Genomic DNA, 26,010 nt, shown 5'->3' on the forward strand with positions numbered 1-26,010 from the left:
CTGAGTCACACTTAGTCTTCCTATTGCTACTGAAAGCCAGGAGCAATCAGAGAAGAGGGCCTAGATGTTTGTGGCCACACATTTGCAGACATATGTGGGCCTCCCACCTTCTCAGTGTCTATACGCTCAGGGAGGAGAGAAGAGGGGATGAGAGTGAAGAAAGGGAGGGAGGTCGGACTGCACAGCCTGGTCAAGGGCCAAGTGTTTCTACACATGACAGCAGGCTGGAGCCAGACCCCTCGGCACCTTGACTTCTGGTTCTGTGTCTCCTTGGGGAGAGCCAGGCGTGCGCTCCCTGCAGAGGTCTGGCCCTTGACAGACAGCGCTGACTGGTCATGGAGCCAAGGGCTGGGGAGACGGAGCCTGGGTGATGATGTCCTTTGGCCCATTTCCAGCCCTTCCTGGAGATTTGAGGAAACAAGTCATTAGTCTGGAGTGTTCCTTAATGAGAGCAAGGCAGCCAGATTGTTGGGTTTGAGAGCCCCCAGGTCAGGGTCCGGGAAGGCACCTGAAATCATTAAGGACCTTTTGCTGGCTGAGGGGCCATGAACTTCAACCTTATTTCTCCAGAGGTGAAGGCGTGCCCAACATTTGGGAGGATGGATGGGGTGAGGGATGGTTAACTATTAGCTTGGAAAGTTGATAGCTTCACATTCTCACCGCAGACCGTAATTGTGGGAAGGGACCTTCGTGATCACTCCCTTAACTAGCAAAGGAGAAGACCAAGGCTCAGAGAGGGAACGAGGCTTGTCGGGAGCTCTGGTCAGACTCTTCTTGTCTCACAAGCCTGGATTTTTTCAGGTCTTTATTGAATTGAATTTGTTACAGTATTGTTTCTGTTTTCTGTTTGGTTTTCTGGCCACTGTTGAACCCACACCCCTGCATTGGAAGGCAAAGTCTTAACCACTGGACTCCCAGGAAAGTCCTAAGCCTGGATGTTTTCTCCCTTTTTTTTCCCCTCGTAACAATATTTTTTGAGGCTTAAAGCACGTTCCAAGAAAAAAAAAATCAGGATACAGAAAAAATTTGTCCATGCTATTTATTCACTCTCACTCACAGAAGCTGTTAGCTCTAATGACCTTTCCAAATTAATAAAATCTGTAAATGTTCAATTGTTTATCGCACACATTGAGTTACACCTCTAAGTGGCTGGAGGGACCCGCTCGCCTGCCTGGAGTATCTAGCTCGAGGGTTTTGCAGCCAGCATGTATGCTCTGCACCCCAGGCAGGGAGCTGTGCCCGGATTCCCTGTGAAAGGAGGCACAGCCCGTTTTCCCTCCCAGAGCTTTGAGGGAATAGCACACGGTGCGCTCAGAGCCTGTGGCAGATAAAAAACGTTAGTGATGATCCTGGTCCAAAGGTCCTTCCAGAGATTTTAGGGGAGAGACAAACCTTTCAGACATGAATATAGAATCGTTCCCAAACAAATGCTTGATGGTGGCTTTGTGATGTTCGCAGAACGTAGATCCACTAGAAGGGGTCGGATTTGGTTTGGTGGAGGCCACAGGAAACGGCTTTCTGGGCAGGCAGCATGGGTGAGAAGGGCCCATGTGCCTGGGGGAGAAAGCCGGTCTCGAGTGTGGGGGATGGACCCGGCTGGGTGGAAGGGGTCCCCACTCTGGACAGTGATGGGGTTCGGACTCCATGAAGTGGGCACAAGGAGATCCTGTTTCTTATGCTCATCATCATCTGTGATGATGCTGCCTGAACACCGTGTATGCAAGCCATGGGGCCCCTGGCCCAGTCACACAGCCCAGTTTGTCCTTGAGTGAGAAAAGCTGTGTTACCACAGGAGGGTTTTTTTTTTTTTTTAATTGTGGTAAAATATGCATAACATTTGGAGAAGGCAGTGGCACCCCACTCCAGTACTCTTGCCTGGAAAATCCTATGGACAGAGGAGCCTGGTGGGCTGCAGTCCATGGGGTCGCGAAGAGTCAGACACGACTGAGCGACTTCACTTTCACTTTTCACTTTCACGCACTGGAGAAGGAAATGGCAACCCACTCCAGTGTTCTTGCCTGGAGAATCCCAGGGAGGGGGAGCCTGGTGGGCTGCTGTCTATGGGGTCTCACAGAGTCGGACATGACTGAAGCGACTTAGCAGCAGCAGCAGCAGCATGGATAACATTTACCATATTAACCATCTTTAAGTGTATAGGTTAGTGGCATTGTTTATTCACATTGTTGTGTAACTATTGCTACCATACATCTCTAGAACGTATGGTTTCATCTTCATCTTCCCCAGCTTAAACACTAACTCACCATTACCCCCTCTCCCCAACTCCTGGTAACCTCTTTATTCTACATTCTGTCTCTATGAATTTGACTGCCCTGTGAGTGAAGCGTGAGTCAGCTCAGTCATGTCTGACTCTTTGCGACCCCATGGACTGTAGCCTGCCAGGCTCCTCTGTCCATGGAATTCTCCAGGCAAGGATACTAGAGTGGGTAGCTGTTCCCTTCTCTAGGGGATCTTCCCAACTCAGGGGTTGAACCCAGGTCTCCTGCATTGCAGGAGGATTCTTTACCGTCTGAGCCACCAGGGCAGCCCGGATACCCACATGAGTAAAATCATATAGCATTTGTCCTTTTGTCTTATTTTCACTTATCATAATGTCCTCTCGTTCATCCATGTTGAAGGATATGTCAGAATTCCCTTCCTTTCAAGTCTGAGTAACATTCCGTCATATATGTGGACCGCATTTTGTTCACCCATTCGTCCAATGGACTCTTGGGTTTCTCCCATCTCCTGCCTGTTGTGAGTGATGCTGCTATGAACATGGGTGTGTGACTATCTGTTTAAGTCCCTTGCAGGACAATTTTGAGCTTTTAAAAACAAGTGCTTCGGGTTTTCAAATCATCAGGGGTGATTAGCTGACCCTCACTGCTATCACTCCATGAGGAACAGATTGTCAGCCTGCTGTTTCCCACGCGTGAAGACTCTTCTGCCTTGAGCAGAGCTCTTCATTACCCTCTGCCAGGGACACAGATTGCAGGCTGGACTTTGCGTGCATGCAGCCTTTCCCCACGCCACACTAAGTGGCTTCCGTCTGCATGCTAGCCAGGGTCAAGGCCTCTTTGCCTTCACTTCTTATCCTGAAACGCATCAGTCATGTTGAATTTGTCCCTCACTGAGGTAGCGGATGCTCTGCACTCTTGCTTGGTAAGTTCTTTCTCCTACCTTCTAAAATGTATTTAGCCACGTATAGGCCATGGGAAATCACACAGGCACAGTGCTCCCTTCTGGTCCTATGTCCTCCTCACCTCCTCCAAAAAATCTCTCCGAACATTGCCGAAGAACTAAAAGACATCCTGTCTTGAGGCGTCACTACCGCTGGCCATTAAATTGCCTCTACAGATCCCAAACTCACCTAAAATACATTAAAGTGATGACATGCTCAAGCAGAGAGGCAGGAGAATGCACAGTTCGGGTTGGCATTGTCATTAACTCAAGTCTTTGGTGTCAACTCCCTCCCGCACTGAATGTCCTGCCTGGCCCTACAGTCAACCTCCGAAATGCATTTTCTGGCCTTTGTTGGTTTGTGTCAGCTCTTGAACATTATTTAAATGTAGTTTGGGGCCCATGCATGCAATTACCATTGTGTTATTATTCAGAACCAGATTGTTAAGATTCAGGCAGCTGTACAAGGAGATGCCCTATGCTGTGAGGTCCAATTTAGGAGGGCCTTCCGAGCTGGCGCGCAGGGTTGCTAGGCAACCCCATGCTACAGAAGAGGAGGCCTCACTCCGAGTGGGAAGAAGCCCAGCGCCTTCAGGGAATTGGAGGCAGTGGTCAATCTGAGACTGGCATGGCGCCGGGGAGGGGGAGGGAGGCGACGTGAGCCGAACCCACGGCCGGAGGAGGGGGGATCTTGCCAGGGGCGCCCACCCAGCTAGCACGCGGTGTTCCTGGGAGGGGAGAGTGCTGCTGGGAGTGAGAACGCAGAGAAGGTGCAGAAGCCAGAGGTCGGCCAGGAAACTGCTGAAGGATACCCAGAGCAGATGCTAATATGCTTCTCCATCCCTTTCTTCTCTTTGCAGGAAATGAGCAGGTTTGCACAGAAACTGCTGGCCTGAAATTTAAGAAGACGTGGTCGCTTGTGAGTCTGAATTTTGCTTTCTTCAGTCTGTGGTTTGACAGTGTTCCTGGGAAGTGGGTGGGATTCCCCATTTGGGGAAGGGAACGTGACCTGGATGAAGTTGGGCTTTTGGTTCCTCTGGAAGGTGCCTCTGGCTGGGTGGGACTGGACCCAGGGATGGAAGTCTGTGAAGGCTCATGGTCTGAGCCCTGGCTCTGCCCTCTGAGTGGAGGGTGCCCACTGGCTCATGATAGGGTCGACTGGTGTGTGAGGAAAGCCGGACTCCTTTGGTATGAGGATGATGTGTGTTCTTTTTTTTTTTTTTTTTTTTAATTTTTTGCCCTGGGACCACGAACAGTTTGCACATTTCGAAGTTTGCTGCTACGGTGATCTTATTTAGAACAGTAAATTCTCATACAGGCCATTTAGCAGTGTGTTAAACTGAGAGCAATCATATGACCCTGTCCAATACTCAATCTGGGAGTACTGTTAATTCACCAGAGGCCTGGTACCATCTGGTGGCCCTGAGAAATACAAGAGAGGCTGTAGGTTCAGGCTCTGTTTTGGAGGAATGGTCGGTCCGGTGTGGGAAGAGAAGACATCTGCCCATGAAACCATGAAGGAGCTTTATGAAAGGGCATGCATCCTGCTCTGGCCCATATGGCACAGGCAGAAATGCTGGTGATGGGAGTGGTTAGGGAAGGCGTCCTGGGGAAAGGGAGAGCTGAGCTGGGCTGATGGAGGAGGGAGGCTGTTCCAGGGAGAAAGGAACAAGGATGAGGCCCCAGGATGGGAACACCCAATGGCCTGCTTGGAGGATGTCGTAGACATGGGTCTAATGGGGAGGGGAGGAAATGCTGGTGACACTGGGCAGGACCAGATGGCATAGGGCTTGACATGCCTTCATGACTGGTCCACAAAGAATCAGGATAGCAAGTATCCCTGATCTATGTAAGTAAAATTAGTTTTCTACCAGTTTATGACTCATTACGTGGAAAAGAATATATAGGTTTTTCAACAAGTTGGAAGTTGTATTCGAAATTAACACAGACACTGGGTAGATTATAAGAAATTCGCATGGAGGGTACTCCTGTATCTCAGTGAGAGAGAGAGAGAGATTCCACCTTCTCCAGACAACTGCAGCTGAGGTTCATGAGACTGTGATGGGGTCACACCCTAAGCTTCGGGTGGACTGTCGCCAGGATATGTTCCCCATGTCCACTTGTTTTTCCCTGGAGCTGCTTCTCATGCAGGGAGCTCCAGGTACCATGCCCAGGGTGAGGAGCAGCTGGGGTATATTTATTTAACAAAGGTTAATTTAATTATTTGCTCCAAACAAGCAGAGGATACTTGCTTGTTCTGAACGTCAAGAACAACCAGTGTTTATGTGGCGTTGCCACTTTGCAGGACACTTGACGGTACTGCCTCATCTGAGCCTCACAAAGGCTCTGTCAGTCAGTGCGATTTTGCAGATGAGGGAATCGAGGCTCGAAGAGCTTCAATATTCCGTTCGAGACTGCTCAGCAAGTAGAGCCAATGTTCATACTGACTCTCCTCTGTGCACCGCTGCATGTCTGATTATGGAGCAGGCCTTCTGGGTCTGCTCCTACCTCCTGCTCATTCGTCCTGGGGAAGAAGAGAGCTGTGCAGTCTCACCAGGTCTAGCTGTGGGAACTCTGTTCCGAGTGGTCACTGTTTTGCTGTGCTGCCTTTCATGGAATGTATGGTATCAGACTGGTGATTCTGAGTGGGCAGGAAATTGGTTATGGTTCTGCCCTCAAAGAGGAAGGCTCATGTGTGATCTACCACCAGGGGCCAGCCTCTGGAAAGATACAGGAAGGCAGCATTTGACTGACTTAGGTTGGGTGCTCTACAAGCAGAGCCTGAGACAAGGATTCAGGCACATGTGATGTAGCAAAAGAGAGCTTTAGGGAAAGCTTGTACGGGAGGGAGGGAAGCAGGGTCAGGAAGGAGGAGCTAAGCAAAGGTGTATCAGAGCAAGTGTCTTTTTGATTGGGTGCCCAGTGGGAAAAAGTGGGTTTTGGTCTCATTTACTACCCTGCCATGATCATCAGTGCTGTGAAGATAGCCAAAAGTAATCTTCACCTGACCTGGCAGTAATTTTCATTGCATTTTAAGAGTATCGATATTAAAATAGAAATCGATGGTGTCAAAGTCTGTCTTCACTGAAATAACTATGTGCTTTTTCAAACTATAATTTTATTCTTAATAGGTAACACAGTTCCATGGCCCTAAAAGCAAAGGTATCAAAAAGTATGCTGTGAAAAATCTCCTTCCCACCTCTGTCCCAAGCAGCCTGGCTCCTCCTCTGCTGACAACCAGTATTACCCAGGTTTTGGGTTACTTTCCGATGACAGTCTATACCCACCAACAGTGGTGCAGTTTAGATTTCAGAGTGTTGCTCAGTCCGATTGCAGTATAGTGAGACACCACCCACTTGGTCCTTAAGAATCAGCAGAACTGGGTCTGCTCCAGAATCAGTTGAGCTGAGGTGTACCTTTTATTTGGAGAGAGAGCATATCATCAAGTCAGTTCTCAGTGAAATGTTCAAAAGATGTAAAGCCTTTATAAACACTTCCAAACTCCTTAGAGTTACTATATAAAAAATTGATATAAGAATTGAAAATTGTTATTTCCTCATTAAAGCAAATCACCCATAAAGAGCTTGAGATGCTGTGTTACAGCCCTTGAAATTCCCAAATATTTTAAATAATATAAACTTCCACGAAATTCACTCATTCAAATCACTGCATTTATCACCTAATGTTGCTTGCATATCATTTGATGACTTGCTGAACTGTGTATTGTTTCCAAAGTCTGCTGCAGTGTTAGCACCTTGTGAGTTCTCACTGTGGTTTCCTTTTATGAATTGACTTTACGATTAATATGTAATCTGGACATGGTTTCCTCGACATTGGAGTGGGTCAGTGATGGCGTAGGCTCCATTGTGGGTGAGCTCCCTGTTGGAGGAGGTGTTGAAAGAGCAGCGGGGTCATCTGTCAGCAAAGTCATAAAGGAAGTCTATCCTGGTGACAGGCAGGTTTAGAAGACTTTTAAGTTGCTCTCGTAGCTGAGTCTGGTCTCTGTGGCTTCTTTATCCTTATTTCCTTAGAGGCCATTTACCTTGTGTGAAATGCAGGCTATTGGGCTCACACTGCACACTTACCTTCTGAATTTTTGTTCCACAGGTTTTATGCCTATAAATGTCCACATGGAACTTACGTTGTGATCTCATAGGCCTGGCATGTATGTTTTCCTCTTTCCTGCTCTCTGTCGTGTTTACACTCTCTCTTGGGTCACAAGAAAATCCACTAACTTCTAGCGACCTGTTCAAGCCCCAAGACAGGTTTTGGTGACACCCCCACAAGGCAATGAAAAAAAAATCTCATTTCCGTCCAAGAAATAGAACCATTATCTTGATTGAAATAATATCTTTCCTCAACCTGCAACCAGATAAAGCATCAAATTGGTGGAGTTTCCTTATCACTACACAGAGTTAGCAGGACCCAGAATAATGGCCTGTCAGCAACTGCTGGAGGTGGGGGGTGGTGTTCTGTGAGGCAGGGGCCACAGCTCCTGGACTGATGTGGGTTACGTGATGTCTGGTGTAAAGTCTGGTATTATTATAGTAACAGAGAAGGTACTGTGGTGGCTAGAACTGGGAAAGCAATAAATGCAACTGCTACTATGATTATGGTGGTGGTGTTTCATTAGGTAACATCTAACGCATGTAGCTTTCCTGGTAGCTCAGAGGGTAAAGAGTCTGCCTGCAATGCAGGAGACTCAGGTTCGATCCCTGGGTCGGGAGGACCCCTTGGAGAAGGAAATGGCAACCCACCCCAGTATTCTTGCCTGGAAAATCCCATGGATGGAGAAGCCTGGCAGGCTTGGCAGGCTACAGTCCACGGGGGTCACAAAGAGTCAGACATGACTGAGCAACTAACACTTTCACTTTCACTAACGTATATGGGCAATGGTAGGAGTGACTGAAAGCTGCAGATGATTTAGGATGTAAACTTTGGGGATATGACTGTTCTAGAGCCCTATGTTCACTGACCTGAGAGTCCCAGGACTGCAGTCAGAGTAACGGGGTGACTGGATCTTAGTTTGGGGTGAACAAGCAGAGGTCAGCAAACCAACATCTTTAGGAAGAAAAATGGAAGAGCTGTGGAAAAGGAGGCAGGGCGTCTGGGTTCCAGCCCAGACCACCACTTGCCACCATGCAGCTGGGGCTTTGGGGGTCTGGGCTGCCTACCATTCCAACAGGGCTACATGTAGGTGTCAAGGCGGTGTGTGTGCAAAGTCCAGGGCACTACCTGTTCTCACTGTCCCTGTTCCCCATCCGCCGAGAGGTGCAGCTCTGCTATCTCCCGGGCATTTTTGAGGGCTTATTCTGTGACAGGTGTATTCTAACATTTTTCATGTATTAACTCACTTAACCTTCCCAACACTCTTACACATTAGAGACTGCCTTTTACAGGTGAGGAGAAGGAGAGAGGTTCAATAACTTGCCCAGGGCCACACAGTCAGTCAGTGATGGAACAGGGATTTAAAGCCAAGCAGCCTGGTTGGAGCTCTTGAAAACTTAAAATCGGACTAAATAACACAGTCAAACCTGTGGGACTTTTCAGTTCAGTTCAGTTCAGTCACTCAGTCGTGTCCGACTCTTTGCGACCCCATGAATCGCAGCATGCCAGGCCTCCTTGTCCATCACCAACTCCCAGAATTCACTCAGACTCACGTCCATCGAGTCCGTGATGCCATCCAGCCATCTCATCCTCTGTCATCCCCTTCTCCTCCTGCCCCCAATCCCTCCCAGCATCAGAGTCCTCTCCAATGAGTCAACTCTTCACATGAGGTGGCCAAAGTACTGGAGTTTCAGCTTTAGCATCAGTCCTTCCAAAGAAATCCCAGGGCTGATCTGCTTCAGAATGGACTGGTTGGATCTCCTTGCAGTCCAAGGGACTCTCAAGAGTCTTCTCCAACACCACAGTTCAAAAGCATCAATTCTTCGGCGCTCTGCCTTCTTCACAGTCCAACTCTCACATCCATACATGACCACTGGAAAAACCATAGCCTTGACTAGAGGGACCTTAGTTGGCAAAATAATGTCTCTGCTTTTGAATATGCTATCTAGGTTGGTCATAACTTTTCTTCTTTACTGAACCTTAAACAACTAGAATCTTGTGATAGGGAGCAATAATAAGAATAGTGCTGATGATGACATCTTTGTGATATCCCAGGAGGCATAGAGGTGGTTCTTGTGCAGAAGTGGGACACAATGGACTTCTAGCCACGGTTCCTGATCTTGGGCACCCGCTAGCTCACGTCCTCTTTTGGCTTGGGATCCAGCCAAGCTGTCCCCAGCTGCAAGCGCACAGTAGAGCACCAGCGTTTGCGAGACCTTCCCCGTTGACTTGTTCCCAGTCTGGTCCATTCCCCTCATCTTCCTGCAGTGCCCTCCCAGGCCCTGGGGGCCGTGCTGTCTGCCAAGACTTCCCCAGAGGAGAGGACCATCCCCCACCCCACTCCTGCTTCACTTCCTCTCCCCCCAGGCACATCGTAAGTGAAATGAAAGCCTGTATCTTCAGAATCTTATTTTCAAGAGGAGTGCTGGCCTGCCGGAGAGCGTTCCTGATTACCATGGTAATCACCAGCTGAATGGAGTGATTTTATAATACATTTCCATCAGAAATATGAACAGGTGTGCAAGGGAAATCAACATTTATCAACAAGATAGGTCTTGGGAGATTAATAGTGAATTTAGGATGGCTCAAGGAAACAAAAAGAAGAAAGAAAGAATTCATATGTTTGCTTGCAGTCAAGATCCTTGCAGCCTTATCTCTGATCATTTCCCACCGCATCTCACTCCCACCCTGACCTATGAGCTTTTCACTCACAGTTCTTGCACTTGCCTCTCCTCTCTCCTTTCCAGTCCTTAACCACCTGTCAAAGCCCAGCTCCTCCAGGAAGCCTTCTTTGGTTCACTCAGCCTTCAGGAATCTCTGCTTTTTCTGTCCCTTGGCAGCCCCTCACTGGGTCTGTGTAGCCTCTCTCACTCCCCAGTCAGCTGGGAGGAACCCCAAGGAGACTATACTCATCCATGTTGCAACCCAGGTCAACAGGCACAGACCCTGCTGAGCCAACTCTTATCAGCTGGGGGCTCTGGTTCCACGCATGGTTCTCAAGGATAATGAGCCTCCACTGAGCTAAGAACCTCACTGTCTTCCTCAGGGCCCGATTGAAAACACCACCACCACCACCAGAGGTATCAACCTCAGTGACTCTAGAGCTCAGAGTGCTAAAATCCAGACTTGTGTGTTCCTGAGAGATTAAAGGAATTCCTTGGCATTGTGGTCCTTCTTCCAGAGATGAAGGTTGCAGTGGGGAATCCAAGGAGGCTTGCAAAGCAGTTCTGAGCTCTGAGCCTCGGGGTCCCTGAATCATCACTTTCCTCCCTCCCATACAGAAATCAGTTCCCGTTCTGGATCTGGGAAACCACACCCCCTGCAACCAGGAGGGTGCTTCCTGCTCTGCTGAGGCCACCCTGGGCTCCAAGGAGGCATAGAGGAGGGGATCAGGGGCGGGGGCGGGGGCGGGGGGCCCCTCTAGTGCTGGGTGGGGCCGAGGAAGAGGCAGCCTTGCCCGTCTGGCCCTGGACCTTCGTCCTGGACCCACAAGTGTCTCAGACCCAGCATGTCAGGGTTTGTCATTGGTGTGAGCAGGGAACCAGAGGGACTTAACAGAGGCCTTGGCATGAAAGGCCTTCCTCACTTTCAAGCAGGACAATGCATCAGAGGAGTCGCCAGGCCCACTCTGATGGCGTGAGAGGCATTAGCTAATATTTTTATTTTAATAGAATGAATAATAAAGAGCTCGCCTGTCTCTTGGAACTAATTTTGAAGAACGGGTTCTGCCACACGTTCCTCTGGTTGAATCAGGCTCCGAAAGAATGGATAACAAAAGATTTAACCAAAAAGAAAAGGCATTCCTGAACCAACTTTTCTCTCTTTTAATTCCCTTCTTGTCATGCGCCTCAGTTAACAGTAACTTATGAAAAGATGAAATAGAGTTGGAACAGGAGGCCCTGAGCCTTAGAAGAGGGCTCGGGCGGCAGCCCTTGCTTTTTGTTCTGCGGCCTGAATGGCTTTGCGGTGGGTCCCCTCACTGAGCCGGGTGCACGGGCCTGGAGGGCAGACATGTACGACAGTCTCCGGGTGGGGCGGCAGCAGTGGGGGTGCCTGGCCTCCCTCCACAGGTGTCTGCTGGAGGCAGGGGCTGGTGGGAAGCAGGAGGCGGACTCAAAGTGAACGATTTGAAGGGAGTTGAGTCTGAAGGCCTGTGCAGGATGTCGGGGACCCCAGGCCCCAGTGCAGTGCCCTGGGGCTTTTGACACTGTGATTGAAGGGGCCGGGGGGTGCAAGGGTGCTGAAAGCAAAGGCAGTCAGGGTGCTGTGGAAGGGACCACCTCGTAGGGCCGTGACCCGAGGGGTCCCTGAAGACAGAGAGACAAGGCATTAAACACCCAACCTCCCTCTCTCCCTCCCTGCAGGCTCCTCTGGGGCCTCCATTGGCTGCAGGCTGTAGGGGCACAGCCTCTGGGCAGAACCAAGCGCCAGGGGCAGAGTGAGCCCAGAGGGGAAACTGGGGAGAGCAGCACAGCGCCTCTGCCCTCATGACATCCCAGGGGCAGGGGGGGTGTCCAGCACCCTTGTCAGGGTCTAGAGTCTTGGGGTCGATTTCAGGGCCTCCAGGGAAGTCCCCAGCCTCTTCTCCAGGGACCACCATTCTTTTCACCAAACGTATTGTCACCGCGGTTCCACTGGAGAGGGGCGCTGGGGCCATGCTGAATGCACACTGGAATGCCCCGTCTGATGCCTCACTGGAAGGAGCTCTGGCAAGAGAGTCGCCAGGAGTGGGCCCCGAAGGAGATGCTAGCTGAAGAAAAGTGGGGGTCAGGGCCAGAGCAAAGGGCACAGAGGCTCAGCCCGCCAAAGCCTAGCCTGGGACAGTGCCTGTCTGGGGTCATGATCCTGCGGGAGCCTCCACTCCTCCACCATGGCTGTCGGAGCCACAGGCAGCTCTCAGCTCTGCTCCCCACAGAGCTCAGGGTGATCCTGCCCTTCCCACGGCCGGCCAGCCTAATCTGAGAGCGAAGCCGGGCCTGCACAGTGTTTCACTTGTCCAGCAGCCCGTGAGGTGGGAGCACAGGCGGAGATGTGAGGCTTTTGCTCAAGGCCACACTGAACCCAGATGCTTGATTTCTGAGCTGCCCCCTGGTCTGGCTGTCTGCCCGGGGTCTTCTGGCAGAGGAGGGGCTGCACCTGCAGAGAAGGGAACATCATTCAAGTGTTGGAACTTCCAATTAAAATTGTTCTATTAAGAAATAATTTCAAGTTAAAGAGAAACTGCAAAAAACAAAAAGAAGACCCTTACATCTTTGTATTCTAGACCCACCGATTGTTATAATCTTTCCCCATTCCCTTTATAATCTTTGCTCTCTCACTGTATCACTTGTATCTCTCTCTCTCTCACACACACACACACATTTGGTTTGAACCACTTGAAGATGTTACCCCTAAATACTTCAGGGTGTGTTTTCTAGGGGTAGGCGTATTCTCTAGCATAATAGTATGGCTGATCAATGCATGTAACATGAATGCATACTTTTGTCTAATTACCAGTCTACCTGTTGTGTTTTGATTTCATCAGTTAAGCTCATGATGCTCTTTACAGCACGTCCTTGTCCACTGAGGATCCTGTCTAGGGTTGGATGTTGCTTTGTTATGTCTCTTTGGCCTCCTTTAACCTGGAACATTTTTGCAGCCTCTCTTTGTCTTTTAGGACTTTGAGATGTGTAAAGAATACCAATGCTCCCTTACTTTCCATAAAATGTTCCTCATTTTGGGTTTGTCTGATGTTTCCTTGTCGTTAGACTCAGGTTATACATTCTTAGGAGATGCCTGCCTGCACTACCTTGGGCTCTTCTCAGGCAATCACACCAGGAATCACTCACTGGTCCCCACTGATGATGTTAATTTTGAACTGCCAGTCAAGGTATTGCCAATTTCTCCACTATATGAGGATCATTGTTTTTTCTCCCTTAAAACTAGCATGCAGTCTATAGGAAGACTGCAATTATGCAAGTCCCTACTCTTCATGGATGTAGTATCCATTGATGACTCATGCCCGATCCCATGGTTAATACGACGGTTGCTGCAAATCAATGCTTTTCCAGCTTCAGCGTTACCTCCATGTTTACTAGCTGGCCCTTGGCTTTCTACTGTAACAGTAGAATTTATTTGTACTGCAAACAGTATACATTTACTATTGTAAGCAATAAAATGTATTTATTTGTCTGTCTGGTGAATTTCTGTTTTTCCAAGACTTTATTAATATTATTTTTCACTGTACTCAATTATTTTGGGGATTAAGCTGCTGCCGCAGAGTTGACCGGTAGAGGAGCCCCTGTAAGTTGACTCCCATAATATTTTGATATGTCACCAGTCCTGTTATGGAACACTTTCTTGCTCTCTGGCATAACAAGAGGTTCCAGGCTCATCTTGTACCTGCCTGGTCCTAGCCCTGCAATCAATCATTTCTCTAAGAACCCTTGCTTCCTTTTAGTGGAGAATGGTATTAGAGACCAAGATCTGGGCTCTGAGTGTGCTCACGGCTACTGATGTCTTTGCTTCTTGGCCCTTTTAAGGGATAGAACTAGAAAATATAAGTATGCACAAACACATAAACATAACTTTCATAATACATGTATACACATAGACATGCATATACATTTACATACTCACATGCGAGACATTATTATGAGTCCACACCAGTACTTCCAAATCCAATCTACTTCCACAGGGTTGCTTTTTGTCTTACCCCATTCCATATTTATATGTTTTTCTTCCATAGTGAAAACTCAGGTTCCCCAAACCATCAACACATTCACTCACTCACTTAATTCTGTGTTAAGTGTAAAATAGCATCAGAATTGTTTCACCTACACTGCTACAGTCAACAAATCTTGTTCCCTTACTCCAACCCTTCTCTCCTGTTAGATTTTATTTATTTTTTTCAGTTTTCTTTCAATATTAGGGATTTTCCCTTCCCATTCTTATTGATTTAATTTTTTAAAAAATAGGTTGAATACTAACATACTTTTAAAGTCAGAACTACACAAAAAGGTATACTAGGAAAACACTCTTTCCTGTGTTCCTTCTACCCCATCTCCCCCCTGGTAGGAAGTCAACTTAATTGTTTGATATTTACACTTCTGTTGCTTTCTATAAAAATAAGCACTTTTTATGTGTTTTGACATTTTCCCTTCTTTTTTGCACACAAAAAATACTATGCCATATATGCTTTTTAAGCACTTTGCTTTATGTATTCAGTCTCCTGGAAAACACTACATACCATTCATAGAGGTCTTCCTCATTCTTTTTATAGCTGCATAGTACTCCGTGTGCATACCATAGTTTATCCAACCACAGTCCTATGTATGACCATAAAATGATTATAAATAGTGCTGCAAAGCTTGTGTGTGTGTGTTGGAAGTGTATCTTCAGGGTAAATTTCTTAGAATGAGATTACTGAATTGAAGAGTAAATGTGTATGGAGTTTTGTAAGATATTTCCAGGTACCCTTTCATGGGGTTGTGCCAATTTGCATTCCTACCTGCTTCCTCATAACCTTGCTAAAGAAGGTACTGTCAAGTTTTGAAAGTTTTGCCAATGTCATGAGTAGGAAATGGTATCTTAGTGTAGCTTTAATCTGCATTTATCTTTTTATGTGTGAAGTTGAATATTTACATATTTAAGGATATTATTTCTATTCCTTTTGTAAGTAGTATGTTCTTTTGCCCATTTTTCTATTGCCCCCTTTTCTATTGGGATTTTGGTCCTTTGCACCTCAATTCATAACAGGTTTTTTAAAAACCTAATAGTGATATTAAATCTTATCTACGATATATGTAGCAAATATTTTCTCCCCATTTATCTTTGATTTTACTTATGGTGTTTGCCATATAGTTTAAAATTTTTTATATAGTAAAATTCATCAACCTCTTATAGCCTCTGGATTTTCAGTCATAGTTGGAAAGCATTTTCCTACATCCATGTGGAAATATCATTTTTGATAGCTATATAATATTTACCTACAAAGATTAAACCATCATTTTTATATAGATTCTAAGATGAGTTGGAGTTCCTAAGCAGATGTGGCAGAGGGAAGAAGAATGCAGAGTGGGGAGTAGCTTGAAGGTTGGAGGTTTGAAAGCCTTGCACCCTATTGGTTTCAGGATGAGGGCAGAAGAAGAGTGATCCCTGCCTTGCACTCATGCAAGGAATCATGTCTGGTCCCCATGACACGCTCCAGTATCACGACACACAAAAGAGGGCTATGAGAATTTCAGAGGATTGACAAGTATCCTTTGGGCTGGGAACAGGGTGAGGCAAATGCATTTGGCAAATTTAAGGAGGTCTCATTCTCAGAGTTGTGCAAGTGCAGGGCTGGCACCTGGAAGTGAGGGTCTCCTTAAATTTTGTTCCCTGAGCATCTCACCTGCCTCCCCTGGTCCTTGCCCTTCTTTAAGGGAGGAGCAAGGCATGAACTGGGCCTGAGTAAAAGTAGAAATAAATGCATGGGGCCAGGGAAGTAGTGTCAGCCTTGGCTGAGCCAGTAGGAGAACCATGCTCTGTCTATCAGCTGTTGCTGTTGTTCAGTTGCATTCAACTCTTTGGGACCCCATGAACTGCAGCATGCCAGGCTTCCCTGTCTTTAACTTTCTCCCAGAGTTTGTTCAGACTCATGTCCATTGAGTTGATGATGCTATCCAACCATCTCATCCTCTGTTGCCCCTTTTTCCTCCTGTCCTCAATCTTTCCCGGCATCAGGGTCTTTTCCAATGAATTGACTCTTCACATTGGGTGGCCAAAGTATTAGAGCTTCAGCTTTAGCATCAGTCTTTCCAATGAATGTTCAGGGTTGATTTCCTTTAGGATTGACTGATTTGATCTCCTTGCTGTCCAAAGGACTCTCTAGAGTCCTCCAGCACAACAGTTCTAAAGCATCAGTTCTTCAGTGCTCAGCCTTCTGTCCATCAGCTATGCTGTGCTGTGCTTAGTCGCTCAGTCGTGTCTGACTCTTTGTGACCCCATGGACTGTAGCCCGCCAGGCACCTCTGTCCATGAGGATTCTACAGGCAAGAATACTAGAGTGGGTTGCCATGCCCTCCTCCAGGGGTTCTTTGCAACCCAGGGATTGAACCCAGATTTCCCACATTGCACGTGGATTCTTCACCATTTGAGCCACCAGGGAAGCCTGAGAACACTGGAGTGAATTGCCTAGCCCTTCTCCAGGGGATCTTCCTGACCCAGGAATTGAACTCGGAATCTCCTGCATTGCTGGCAGATTCTTTATCAGCTGAGCTACCAGGAAAGTGTTCTAGCCAAGTCAGAAAGTGGCACGGTGCTGGGAAGGTGGTGTGGGAGAAGTCTGGATTTCATTCTAGTGTTGGAAAGCCACTGCAGGACTTTAAGAAATTCAAGAAATTCTGCCAAATTGGGGGAAACGGGGCTAAAAATCATCTCATCCCAGAGCCGACGTGAAGATTATATAAGACAATCAAAGTAAACACTTGCTGTTGGCACGGGCCTGGCATGGAGTGGAAGCTCCGTAAATACGAGTTTCCTGTGTTTGGAGGGCATCTACTGATTTTCTTAATCAGGTTTCGAGTCTAATGCCCTTGACACCATGGGACTGTTCAAATCTCAGTGTGGAGGTAGAAAATTATAACAAACAAACCTGAAAGGAAATTAACTGTTCACCTACCTCTGGAAGAGGGAGATGGGATTATTCTAGGCAGCTTCAAGGGATCTGTTTTACAGAAATGGAAACTGAGGCCCAGCAAGGGTCTCACAGTGTATTACTGGCCCACAGTGGGCGAATGTATTCCCACACATCCCCTCAAGACAGACACGGATGCTCACTCCCCCTCTGCCCTCGGCCCACCCTCCCCCAGCCCAGGAAAGCGCAGGAGCTGTGTGCCAGAGGCTCTCCCAAGAGCCTCGCCAAGTGTTTCCTCCCTGAACCGTGCTGACCGGAAGGGAGGAAAAGCTAGGAGATGGAAGACAGGGCTGGGGGACAGCAGGCAGCTCCGCTGCCCTCCCCACCTCCAGGCCCCAGCCCTGGGGGGAGGGCTGGCCAAAGGACCCCAGGCCTGTCACTACTCCCCTCCTCTTCCCGTCAGCAGAGGCTCAAAGAAGCCTGTTCCCTGCGCCTCGTGTGTCCTGTCAATCAAGTGTGTGGGAAAAATAATAAGTCTGCAGCCCCATGGCTGGAACTCGTCCTTCAGAGCTCGCTTATCTGCTCTCCCCGGGGCTCCCACTGATTGAGGCCAGGAGGTTGGCTGAATCTCCCAGACCACATTTGAGGAGGGAGGGCAGGCGGATGCCGGCCCCACTTCCAATTCTGCAGCAGCAGGGCTCTCCCCTCCGGCCTTGTCAGTGCTCAAGCTCTCCTGAGAGATCTAAACCCTCCTGGAGTGGAAGCCCGCCAGCCCTTCTTCCTGCTCCGCCAGGCTCGTGGAACTTGGCCACCCTCTGACCTGCCTCGTGGTGCTTAAGCGAAGCGCCCATCTCAGTCTCATCTTCCCACCAGGGGGCTGCCTCAGGTCCACCTTGAATTCTTTAGCCTCTGTCCCTGGCCCGAGGCCCATCTGTCCTTAATGGCCCAACCCAGTGCCACCTCGTCCCAGGCGCCTTTCTCCACTCTGGTCAGAACACACATTGCTTCTCTGCCCACAGCCTGCACACGGAGGTTTCAACGTCTTGGGCAGGATTTGGCATGTCTGTCTTTCATTGGAGGTGGTCGTAAAGGGACGGTCTGGCCCTTTCAGTACGAACTGCCTAAGAGCTGGGGCTATTTCTCAATCAGCTTTGAATCCCTCCTAGTGCTAAGCATAGAGCGTCAGTGTTGATCGAACCTCAGAAATGCAAGTAAAAAGACTACAGTCTTTAAAGACAGGAGGAATTAACCTTGAAATATGGCTGGACTTTTTGCTGAATGGCTTTGGGAAAACCACTTAACTGTCTGAGCTTCTACTTGCTCATCCGTTCAATGGGACAATCACATGTGCCCACTGACGGCGTGGGCAGCATGCCCAGCACAGAACCTGGTCCCAGTAGGTGCACATCCCCTCACTCACAGATGCTTACTGTGCATCTTCTGTGTGCCACGCTGCAGGGCAGCCAGAGGGCGACAGCAAAGACTTGAGTGCACTTGTGCAAAGTGAAGTTGAGAGTGCACTCTGGCTGGCCTGTGCTGGGGCTGGTGGGCCAGTAAGCACTCCCACCGTGGGGACAGTGGTTTTTTCCTAGGCCTTTCCAACCAAACAGCTGCTGAGATCAGCTATCAGATGGATGATTTCTAAGGTATTTCTGACAAAGAAGAGGGCCTGGCCTAGCGAGGAAGTGACGGCTGAGAGGGGTGAACGAACATCGCTCAGTCATGTCCAGCTCTTTGTGAGTCCATGGAATTTTCCAGGCCAGAATACTGGAGTGGGTAGCCTTTCTCTTCTCCAGGGGATCTTCCCAACCGAGGGATCGAACCCAGGTCTCCTGCATTGCAGGCAGATTCTTTACCAGCTGAGCCACCAGGGAAGCCCAGGAAGTGAGGGCTGAGAGGGAGAGGGGAATTCAAAAAGAAACAAGAGATCTGAGTTCCTGACCTCACAGAGTTGGTGCCCTGTCACACCCAGCGCTCTCCAGGACGGGGAGAGATGGCCAAAGCAGGCCTGGGTTCCTCCTTTGGGGAAACCAGGAGTCAGCCAGCTTGGGGTAGGAGCCCAGAGAATGGCTTTGTCCTGCTCTAGGAACCAGGCCTGGGAGTTCTGTAGGCAGGGAGTCTGCAGGTACAGGCAGGGCTGGGGGAGAGCAAATGAGACCCCAGGCTGTCTTCCACTGCTGCCACAGGAGCTTCAGGACCTAAGCCCAGGAAGGTCGGGCCGCCAACCCCAGGTACTAAGACTTCACTCCCAGTTGAGCACGGGCTGTGTGCAGAGCCCATTGCGCATTCCCTTCGGGATTAGGAAGTGAAGAGTACCCGCCCTGATGGGAGGCCTGCGATCTTCCAGAGGGAAAGCACCACACCCATCTCCCAAAAGAGATGCTTTGGGATCAACCACAATGGGTCTCTGCGGCGATGACGGGCACGCAAGTCTCCAGTCACCCGTCTGTGCAGAGAGGCTGGGCACAGGGGGCTGGGGTGAGCCCAGGAAAGGCTCTGGGGGAGGCACCCGTGGAGTCAGGCCTGCCAGGATCCCGTAGACATGTGCCCTTACTTACTGCACTGAGGTGGCCATCTCCAAACATCTGAGGATCAGCAGGAAGAACACCCCGCTTCCTCAATCCAATAGCCAAACCACAGGAACCTGAGCGCATCTGAAAATGCTCATCTCTGAGGCTGCCTGCTGGTTTGGTGTGCTCTCCTGGCAGGAGAATGTTTCTCTTTCCTACTGAGCCTCTCTGCCTCCCCTTAGCCCCACATTTCTCATGTAGATAGACCACAAGGCCCCAGCTCTCATCCCAGGCTGCCTGTCCTTCTCTGGAGAGGCTGCCAGGCCCACCTATGTGCAGTAAGCCCCTCTCTCCATTGATGGGCTCAGGTGCCCCTGTGCAATAGGAAGACTACATCCCAGGCAGTCAGGGTGGAGGGGGCTGTTCTGGCATCCGCCTGGTAAGGCTGTGCCTTGTTCCCCTCCTCGCTGAGGGTACAGGGGAGGCAGCTAGGCACTGAGCTCTGCACCACTCCATGTGCGGGCAGAGATAGCACCTTGATGGCTGACCTCAGCTTTCATGGGTTTTTCTGGGGGAAGGTTGCCTTTGGGATGAGCAGAGTTTAAATGGGGCTTTCATTGACTCGAGAATGGAATGACATTTTAATTGCATATCTGACAAGTTAAGAGAAATGAGGGATGGGGGAGTAGACGGAGCCAGGGAAACACAGAGTCCTTCCCTCCAGTCTCCCTCATAACTGGGAGAACAGACAATTTGAAAGTGAAAGTGGGCATTATTATAATTGTTAGAGGAAACAGGTATAAAATGAGACTTTCCTGGGGAACATGAGACTTCAGGGGCCACTATAATTGGCTATATGCTCTCTCCTCCGTTTTCCCCGTGATAAGAAAGAAAGAAAGGCTCCCTGACCCTCTCTGGGTAATTAATGGGTTGTATAGCCCTGAGGATATCACCTCACCTTTTTGGCCCTTGGCTTCCTCATCCATAAATTTTATTCATTCGTTCTGCACATGTTATCTTGTGCCCTCCACACACAAGGCAAAATGCCAGCTGCTGGAACTTCAAAAGGGACCACGACAGGGCCCCGGCACTAGTCCAGCTTTCTCAGAACTCTGGGGTCCCTGCCCCCTCCAGAGACACCACTCCAGCCCACGGAGTCGTCCAGTCTGGTTTGGGGGAGCCGAAGGAGTTCAGTGCCAGCAGGGTGACGCTGTCTCTTCGGCCTCACTGGTGAGTGGTACAGGTAATGGCCAGGAAAGGAGCCTGGGAGGCGAGAACACTGCACCCATTTTGTGAAAGAGGAACCTGAGACTCCAAGAAACAGATTGGTGCGATCGGCAGTCCACAGGCAGGAGGTGGAGCAGTTGAGATTCAAACCCAAAGCCACCTGGCCGTCAAGTCCTCACTCTTCCTTTGCGCTTCCCCTTTCTATCGTCTGCCCCTTGCTTGCCTCCCGCTCCCAGCCCTCATGCCGCTGTCTGGCCAGCAGACTCTATGGCACAGACGGGCCCCCATGGAGACAGGGCAAGAGCCCCAGAGCAGCTGTCACACACACCAAGGGCTGCTAAGGGGGTCTTAGCTCAGCCACTTCCCTTCCGTCCTCTCAAATTCCACAGCTGGGAAACAGACCCACTGACACCTCTGTTTCAAATCTACAGTGGAGAGGGTGGTGAAGAAGGGTGCGATAAATACTATGATAAATATAATGGAACAGCTTGGAGAAAGAAGAAGGTCTAAGAAGGTATTTTTATGCCTGATGCCAAAGACACAAGACCCCGTTCCTTATGCAACTTCTACTAAAATATCAGCTAGAAAACTTTCCTAGATGGAGAAATGATTTGTCCAAGGTCTCACAGGACAGATGACTGAACCTCAGGTCTTCTCTCTCAATCCAGTGCCCTTCCTCTAAAATATCTGCCCCTCTTTTCTTCATAAGCACCTACCAGCTGGTTTTTATATTTAAAAAATCATCAGTGAGATTGGACAGTTTAAATAATTTCAGTGAACATTTATACTTCATGGTTTTCCTTATTGGTTCAGAGGAATTCTTTGTATATTTTCGGTTCACGCCGTGTCTGTTATACATAATAATGCAAATACTTTTCACTTAGATTATTGACTTTTAACTTGTATGTGGTATCTTTATCGTAGAAGAGATCAAGCTTTAATCACATCTGTCATGTTTTTCCCCATTATGGTTTGTGTCATGTTTAGGAAAATCTGCACACTGACCACGTATTTGTCAAAAACAAATTGGCTGGAGCTTCAGGATCAGAGGGCCTCCCTTGTGGTTCAGCTGGTAAAGAATCCGCCTGCAATACGGGAGACTTGGGTTTAATCCCTGCGTTGCAAAGATCCCCTGGAGAAGGGAACGACTACCCAATCCAGTATTCTTGCCTAGAGAATTCCATGGACTGTGTAGTTCATGGGGTTGCAAAGAGTCGGACACAACTGAGTGACTTTCACTTTTACTTTTCAGGATCAGAAAGCTTTGGTGCAGAAATCCAGAAAGTAAACATTTTCCGAGGGCTTCTTTGTAGGAGGCCTTTGACCAGGAGGCCCTGGACCTACTCAGCCATCATCTTGGACACCTGACCCAGCACCCAGCTCCTGTGCCAGGCTCTGTCTGTTTCCCACAGATTGAGGTCTGGCTTATAAGCTCAGTGAATCAAATATTGACCGGGACAACCCCAGGAGTGTGTTTTCCTGGTCACTAAAGCCAAGTCAAGACGTAGGGGCTTGTTTTCCCTTTCTGTGGCCCTGTCCTTCTCCTCCATCTCTTCCCTACACTCTGAAAGGGATCTGAAAATCTACCAAAACTGTTTTATGTGGGTGGGGACCTTTATTTGACTGTTGCTGCTTTTGTGGGAAACTGTTCACAGAGCCGAATACAGAAAATTATCTTTTCAAACATACCATTCAGTGTAATTTTATAAGATCTGCAGTAATTGTTCTAGCATCTTCTCCAAGAAACCTTGAAATCCAGTGATTGCTGTGTCATAAAAGAAGCAAGAAGCTTGGGTAACCAGAAAGAGACTATTAATCCTGTTGGGGCTCATCCTTACTAATTCATTGTTTCTGGCAAGGGGGGGGAAAGATTGTTTTGAAAAGCTTCTTGGAAGGACTGAGAGTCCATTGGTGTGTGTATACACACACACACACACACATGCACACACATGTGCACACATACCCGGCAACGCAGTGGCCTGCATTTAACATTTCCAAACAGGTAACCCAAGCACTTGGGGCTTCCCAGGTGGCACTAGTGGTAAAGAATTTGCCTGGTAATGCAAGAAACATAGGAGACATGTGTTCGATCTCTGGGTTGGGAGGATCCCCTGGAGGAAGACAGGGCAACACACTCCAGTATTCTTGCCTGGAGACTCCCATGGACAGAGGAGCCTGGCGGGCTACAGTCCATGGGGTCTCAAAGAGTCGGATACAACTGAAGTGACTCAGCATGCACGCACAACCCAAGCATTCAGATCTGCGCTGAATCTTGCTGCCTTTGGTGTTCCTGTGTCATAGGAACACATGCTCTTTGTTGGCAGAACTAAGTAAGGGTCCACTCCGAAAAGAAGAGGCAAGAAATGAAGGCCCTGGTAAGGGAGCAGCTGGCAGGGGAAGGAGCCGGGCCAGAGGCTCAGAATAGCTGGTCCTGGCGCCAAAGGGTGAAAAGGGCAGAGGAAATGGGTAGGCTGGGGCCCGTGGGAGGGGCGGCCTGGGCTGGGAGGGGACGCAAGGGTGGTGTGCCGCTGTGGCCTGGAGATCACTGGTCCATGGGAAATTTTCAAAGTAGAGATTCAAGCGTGGGTGGGAGGCCTGGGAGGGTGGAGGAAGGGTCTGGACTTTGCCTCCGGCCAAGGAGGGACCGGACACAGCACTACCTCCGGATGGCCATTGTGTGGGGAGCCTCACTGACAGCTCTGGTGGAAGGGTGGGATGGGGTTCAGCAGGGCTGGCAGCAGGGGGTGGGGGGGGCCAGGGCTGAGCCGAGACCGGATTCTCCTGCCGATGGAGGAACGGGCTGTCTGTGGACAGGGCTGGGCAGCAGGGACACAGCGTGAAGAGCTTCCTCCCGTTCAGTGAGGACAGCCCCGCTGAGCCTCCGCCTTGCTTGGTTTTCAGAGGATGCCCAGTGTCAGTGACCGCGATGCCTGAGTCCCAGAGGGTCTGTTCCAGCATAGACGGTAGATTCCAGGGCCACTTTAGCAGAACCATCACCAAGTGTTTTTAAAGCACCTACCAGGCACCCTCTGAACTCTTCAGAAAAGAAACGACCAAGTGAAATGCAATAAGCAAATGTAGAAAAGATAAAGTCAGAGCCTTTGCACTGTGGTTTGTTTTTTTAAAAAACTTCCAGTCCAGGTGGATTTATTAGTCTCTTTATGTATTTTTTTTTCCTTTTGCACTGTGGTTTTGATTTGCATTTCCCTGATGATTAGTGATGCTGAGTATCTTTTCAATCTGGGAGCCAGTTAGAATCCCAGAATCTCGGGACCATGAGGAGATTTTTCAAAGGGCTTGGATCCCACTCTCCCACCCTTGCTGCCTCTGACTGAACGTGGAAGTGACAAGGAGCTCCTTGTCACCTTGCCCACTGAGGTCCTGCCTTTCATCTCTGAGCAGCCCTGAGTGCTAGAAGGAGGCTGAGCCATCCACTGGGAGTCAAAAAAAGGCTCCAGCTCCACCGAGCGCCCCCGATCCTCATCTCCAGAGTGGTCAACACCGCCCCTGCCCTGTTTGCCTCGCAAAGCTGTGGTAGCAACGTCCCACACTCAGGGCCCTGGGTGTGCTCGCAAAGAGCTTGACTTGCTCACCTGCCTCCCCAAGCTGCAGTGGGAGCATGAAGTGAAACAAGCATGTGAACACTTCTTCATCCTTGACTGTTTTCTCCAGCGAGCTCTGATGTCATCTGCACAGAGCTCTGCAAGGGAGCTGTTAGGGTTATTTGTCTTCTTCCTTTCTTTTTTTAATTGAAGCATAATTGACCTATAATATTATATTAATTTCAGGTATGCAACCCAGTGATTCGATATTTTTATATACTATGAAATGATCACAAAAGTCTTACCATCTGTCTCCATACAAAGTTGTTACAGTCCCCTTGACAGTATTCCCTGTGCACTACATTATATCTCTGTGACTTACGCGTTTTATAACTGGAAGTTTATGCCTCTACATTTCCCTCACCTGTTTCACTCATCTCCTCCACCCTGCTCCCCTCTAGAAACCACCTGTTTTCTTCTGTAAGTTTGGTTTGTTTGCTTTTAGATTCCATGTGTAAGTGAAATTATACAGTATTTGTCTTTGTTTGACTTATTTCCCTTTCGCCTAATACCCTCTAGGTCCATTGATGTTGCTGCAAATGGCAAGATGTTTTTTTTCCTTTTATGGTTAAACAATATTCCATCGTATATATCTATACCACATCTTCTTTACCCATTCATCTTTTTTGATGGACTCTTAGGTTTCTTTCATACTTTGGCTTTTGTAAATAGTGCTGCAGTGAACATTGGGTGCATATATCTTTTTGAATTAGTGTTCTCATTTTCTTCATATAAATACCCAGAAGTGGAATTGCTAAATCAAACAGGAGTTCTGGTTCTAACTTTTTTAATGGAGCTCCATACAGTTTTCCACAGTGGCAGCACCTATTTACGTTCCCGCCAATAGTGCATGAGACATTCCCTTTCTCTACATTCTTATCAACATGAGGATGTTATTTCTTGGTTTTTTTTTTTGATGACAGCCATTCTGACAAGTGTGAGATGCTGTTTCAGTTCCCTGATGATCAGTGATGTTGAGCATCTTTTCACGAGCCTGTTGGCCATCTGGATGTCTTCTTTGGAAAACTGTCTCTTCAGGTCTTCTGTTCCTTTTTAAATTAGATTTGTCTTTTTTGGATAATGAGTTGTTAAGACTGTCTCACTTTGTAGGGGAATAAACGCAGGTGCAGAGAAGTTGAGTGATATGTCCAAGGATATGCATCTAGCCTGTGATGGTGAAGCAGAGACGGAAAGTCTGGTACTGCAGTCCCACATGCTTCCCACCCAGTGCCTTGCCTCTCCCAAGGGAGACCAAGAGACAATACCAATCAGAGGGGTTGCAATGCCATTGCATTAAACTCTTCCCCTCCGTGACAACCGGGGGAAACATCACAGCTACCCTTTCCTGAGCACCTGCCACAGGCCAGGCAGTTGGTCTCACCAGCGCATCCCAGAAACACCCTCCCAACAAAGGGGGCAGTGCACGCTTTGATTCCGAAAGAACCATGAGCATGGCTCCCAGAAAGCTAGAAATGCCCTGGAAGTTGCCTGTTTTATCTCTTAAAAGCAATCCAAGTTTTTCATTCTCCTCCATAATCATCTCTATTTTTTTTTTAATATAAAAGGAACGCCCCCCAAAGAGTTGAGTAGAATTGAGTGTCAGGAAGATCTGCCACGTCGTGTGCTGCGTCTCTGCATAGCTCTGCCGCGTGCCCAGGTTACAAGTCACAGACACGCCTAGCTCTGGTCCTGAGGACAGCCCGCAGGCAGTGGGCACTGTCACGTCCACTTTATGGATGAAGCGCTGGGGCTCAAGGTGGTTGAGCCGCCTGTCCTAGACTGGCTAGAA

General features: G+C 48.7%; 1 protein-coding gene across 1 annotated transcript in view; it reads left to right on the forward strand.

The window, feature by feature from the left end:
* ZBTB7C (zinc finger and BTB domain containing 7C) overlaps positions 1–26,010 on the forward strand; it is a 304,241-nt gene that overhangs the window by 142,101 nt on the left and 136,130 nt on the right. Inside the window, exon 2 of the mRNA XM_040264527.1 lies at positions 4,038–4,096. The gene's annotated coding sequence lies outside the window, so the exon portion shown is untranslated. The remainder of the gene's footprint in view (positions 1–4,037; positions 4,097–26,010) is intronic.

Source organism: Oryx dammah, unplaced genomic scaffold (assembly GCF_014754425.2).
Source record: "Oryx dammah isolate SB20612 unplaced genomic scaffold, SCBI_Odam_1.1 HiC_scaffold_22, whole genome shotgun sequence".
NCBI classification, from domain to species: domain Eukaryota; kingdom Metazoa; phylum Chordata; class Mammalia; order Artiodactyla; family Bovidae; genus Oryx; species Oryx dammah.